Raw genomic sequence first — 4,866 nt, 5'->3', positions numbered from 1 at the left:
CCATCTAAGCGGAAAAGCAGCGTGGCTGAATCTGAGGCCCCGCCCAACGATGCACGAAGAATGATAGAGGGCGGTCCCGGCTACCCGTGGATGGAATCAAGGAGTCAACATCATGTGAACTCCATCAGAAATTCAAGAACATATACATGAAGGTGGCCGTCGGACAAGCTTTACCTTCTGGCCCTGATGCACGCTGGCATGGCCGTGAGATTCCAGCTGGCTTTGCTAAAGTCGGGGTGGATGAAATCCTGACGGGGTTTCATGATATGGAGCTCGACATAGCTGGACCCGAAGATGAGAGGACACTCGGAGAAGTACTGGGTGGAGTCATCCTATGAGACAAGAACTACATCAAACTTCCAGGCTCGGCCCCAAGGACAACACCGCCTCCGAGTCGTCGCAGGTCACCTACACCTCCATTACCTCCAAGCCCTCCACATGACGCCGGCCAGCACAACACGAGTCCATCTCGATCACCGCCGCCGGACTTGGGTCGTCCGTCTCCGCCGCCGCCCGCTCCGGATACTAAGCGGGAGCGTGCCGCCAAGAACGCTCCGCCGACGATTCCTAAGCCACGGAGCCCCCCAAAGCGCAAACGGTCGCCCCTCCCAAAGGTACGTCATGCTAATCTTCCTATCAGACCTTATGATCGTACCCCCGAGGAAAACGCCAGGATAGCAAAGGAACATCATGATGCGCAGACGAAAAAGAAGGAACCCGAGCCCCGCCCGGAATACACCGAGAAGCAAATAGCATTTGCAAAATACTTCACGACCCTTCTATCACAGTATGACTTACACCATAAGCCTGATGACTATACACGCACATTGCAGAAGGAAGTGAAAAAAGAGCAGATCACCTCCAATCCCTCCACATGACGTCGGCCAGCACAACAGGAGTCCATCTCGATCACCACCGCCGGACTTGGGTCGTCCATCTCCGCCGCCGCCCGCTCCGGATACTAAGCGGGAGCGTGCCACCAAGAACGCTCCGCCGACGATTCCTAAGCCACGGAGCCCCCCAAAGCGCAAACAGTCGCCCCTCCCAAAGGTACATCATGCTAATCTTCCTATCAGACCTTATGATCGTACCCCCGAGGAAAACGCCAGGATAGCAAAGGAACATCATGATGCGCAGATGAAAAAGAAGGAACCCGAGCCCCGCCCGGAATACACCGAGAAGCAAATAGCATTTGCAAAATACTTCACGACCCTTCCATCACAGTATGACTTACACCATAAGCCTGATGACTATACACGCACATTGCAGAAGGAAGTGAAAAAGAGCAGATCACCTCCAAGCCCTCCACATGACGTCGGCCAGCACAACACGAGTCCATCTCGATCACCGCCGCCGGACTTGGGTCGTCCGTCTCGGCCGCCGCTTGCTCCGGATACTAAGCGGGAGCGTGCCACCAAGAACGCTCCGCCGACGATTCCTAAGCCATGGAGCCCCCCAAAGCGCAAACGGTCGCCCCTCCCAAAGGTACGTCATGCTAATCTTCCTATCAGACCTTATGATCGTACCCCCGAGGAAAATGCCAGGATAGCAAAGGAACATCATGATGCGCAGATGAAAAAGAAGGAACCCGAGCCCCGCCCGGAATACACCGAGAAGCAAATAGCGTTTGCAAAATACTTCACGACCCTTCCATCACAGTATGACTTACACCATAAGCCTGATGACTATACACGCACATTGCAGAAGGAAGTGAAAAAGAGCAGATCACGTGCAAGTGCAAGTGGGAGCAAATCAAGTTCAACTACAAGCAAGAAAAAATCAGACGTTCCTCAGCTTGGACAACAGGCCAAACAGTCAATCCCACCCCTCAAGATGTTAACCGAGAATGTTCCCCCTCCGGTGCAGGGGCTATCTTTTGAAATAGAAAAGGAGTTGGCGGCTGAATGTGGTGTCTCGGTTGAAGATTTGCTGGCTTCCCAAGACGACAGGATACCCAAGGCTGTGGTAGCCCCTAAGCCACAGTTTGTCATGGGTGAGCCTTTGGTCAGCAAAGATGATCTCCCAACAAATATGCGTTACTTGCATCACTGGTACTTAAGTGAATCAAAGAATGGGAGAACGATGATCGTGCTGAGTGTCCCACGGGAGTACTACGGCCGCCCCGAACAAATCCATATCGACTTTGATGAACTCTTCCAGATGTACAATGGCGACGCCCTCGACAAATCTCTTATGAGTTGCTATTGTCTGTAAGTTTTTCAATTCGTTGTCTACATATAACTTGTTTAGTTATTTCAATTCATTATCTATATATAACTTGTACTCTATTATGCAGAATGAAGATTCTGGATTGTAAAAGTAAGAACATCCTAAATATTGGGTTTATTGACCCAGATAAAATACATATAGCGACGCTAACTGATTATCCCAAGGAGACGGAGGAAAACCTTCTAAGGTTTCTAACAGATCAAAAAATTTGTGACCACATACTGTTTCCATACAACTCCAGGTGAGGGTCTTTACTCTGTTGTGTCCATTCACTTATAAGTGTAATTGATAAGTTACTGACATATATATATATACATGTGTAGCTTCCATTGGATTCTGTTGGACATTCAAATTGATAAGGGGAGAGTTGATGCCTTCGACCCATTATCGAGACCCTTGGAACAGTTCCAAAGCCTGCAGGCATGCTCCAAGGGTAATTTCAATCATTCTTGCGCTCTATCGGTCTCTTTCGATGATTTTCTGATATATCAATTAATGAAAAACTTAGCAAATCATTATCCTTGTCGGGCAGGGTTTGGAAGCGGTTCAAGTGTGTGACTCCCGGTAACTTTCCTGAGAAGCTGACCTTTAGAGCGGCTCAGGTAAGTAGTAGTATGATATACTTCTATTTTCAATACATTTATGATGCTAGATTATTATTTTGATTATGTATATTCTATTCTCGTAAAGTGCGACCAGCAGCCACGGGGAACGCATCTATGCGGATACTATGTTTGCGAGACCATTCGCAGGTTTACCTCTGAGCACAAGGATCGCAGATTCGACGTAAGCAATGAACATTCACACCTCTATTTTTACCCGTCATTCTTTGTTATCATGATTGATATTCATATTCATCTCCTCTTCTTATATAGCACACGCCCATGACGACGAAGGTCCTACCAGAGCAACGCGCGATTGCTGTTGCAGAGGAGCTTGCTACCTTTCTGAGGACGGAAGCTATAGATGACAAAGGACGATTTAGTGTAGCTAGGCGCCATTACTGATGTCCGTCCATGTAATCGAATAGACGGGCTCTAGTCCCGATAATTCAGATCTCCATATAATTGTATATATATGCTCGCTTGTAAGATAAGTTAACCTTATATATATATGCATAATTATTTCTATTTAAATTATATGAAAACTAATTCCCGAACACCAAACGAGGCATCACGTTAATCTCCCGAACACCTAAACCCTAAAACCCAAAAATAATTTCATTCAAAAAAAACCCAAAAATAAGCAAAATCTGAAACTCTTTAGTCCTGGTCCGTGTAATGAACCGAGACTAAACGGCCTGCCCCTGGGGCGCTACGAGGCGCCCACGTGGAGCACCTTTAGTCCCGGCTTGTAACAGGGCCGGGACTAAAGGTTAGGCCTTTAGTCCCGCCCCTTTAGTCCCGGTTGGTGAACCGGGACTAAAGCCCCTTACAGGCCGGGGCTAAAGGCCCCGTCCCCACTAGTGCATGGAGGGCCACGGGCGCGCGAGTGGCTGCGGGCGCGAACGCCTTGGCGCAGCCAGGGAGCAGCGGGTGCGGCCAGACACGGCAGGACGCGACCAGGGCCAAGGCAGGGTGCGGGGACGCGCGACCATGTGAGAAGGGACGCGGCAGCATGCTTAAGTGCGGGGCAGCACATACAACAATGGGAACTAGGGGAAAAGGGAATAGAAGCTCACCATGGAGGCACACGGAGGCCCGGTGCTGGCTTAGGTGCAGCACAACAGCGGCAATCATCCCACACGCACGAGTGATCGAAGGTTGAGCTGCAAGACATGGTTTCAGGGCACTAGGTCAACAGACGGCGCGAGCTTCATAGTGATGCGGCCATCACGTTCGTGGGAGGCGGCGGGTGTGAGTGAGGCGGAGGGAAGAGAGGCTAGGGTTCATCACAAGGGGTCGAGGGGTGATGCTTATCCTCCAAGGGGCCGCGGTATGGCCGGCGCGTGGAGAATCGCGACCATGTTCGTGGGATGGCTGCGGCGGCCTCCCATGCCTCTTGTACTGAGAGGTGGGAGATGCGTGGAGGTGTGGTGCGATGGGCTGGTGCTATGGGCCTAGGCCTAGGGGAACGGGGGGCCTTTTAAAGCAAAAGTAATTTAGTTCTACAAAATATAAAGCTTGCGCCTAATTTAGTGTTACTAAGTAAGTCACTCCCACAAAAAAATTGGCATTTAAATAAATTTTTTTGCATTTTCTTATCATTTAAAAAGCATTTAAATTATTGTTATGGTCCATGTTTTGATTATTTTAGGGCACTTAAAAAATTTCATTAAAAGTCAATTTCTACCCCACAATTACTTAGGAAATATTTGTGGCATTATGAACATTTTTGTTTTTATCTTTGAATAAATAATAATTTGAATTTATTTTAAATTTGAAATTTGACTTTGATTTTTATCAAGTGGCAATTTGGCTTAGTTAAACCTGATGACATGGCACCATTATTGTGTGGTTACTCTAGATTCACTATCGGGGTATTACATTCTTACAAATTAGAGACATCATCATCCATAATAATATTTGTGGTGGCTTTGAGAGGAGATGTGGGTACATATGCAAGTAACTCTTGGTCGACTAGAAATGCAGGAAGGTTTTTATTTAAGTCAAATTTATACATCTCATGAGTTGAGGA

This window comes from Hordeum vulgare, chromosome 4H, assembly GCF_904849725.1.
Source record: "Hordeum vulgare subsp. vulgare chromosome 4H, MorexV3_pseudomolecules_assembly, whole genome shotgun sequence".
Taxonomy (NCBI): domain Eukaryota; kingdom Viridiplantae; phylum Streptophyta; class Magnoliopsida; order Poales; family Poaceae; genus Hordeum; species Hordeum vulgare.
Note: the sequence above shows the minus strand (reverse complement) of the source record.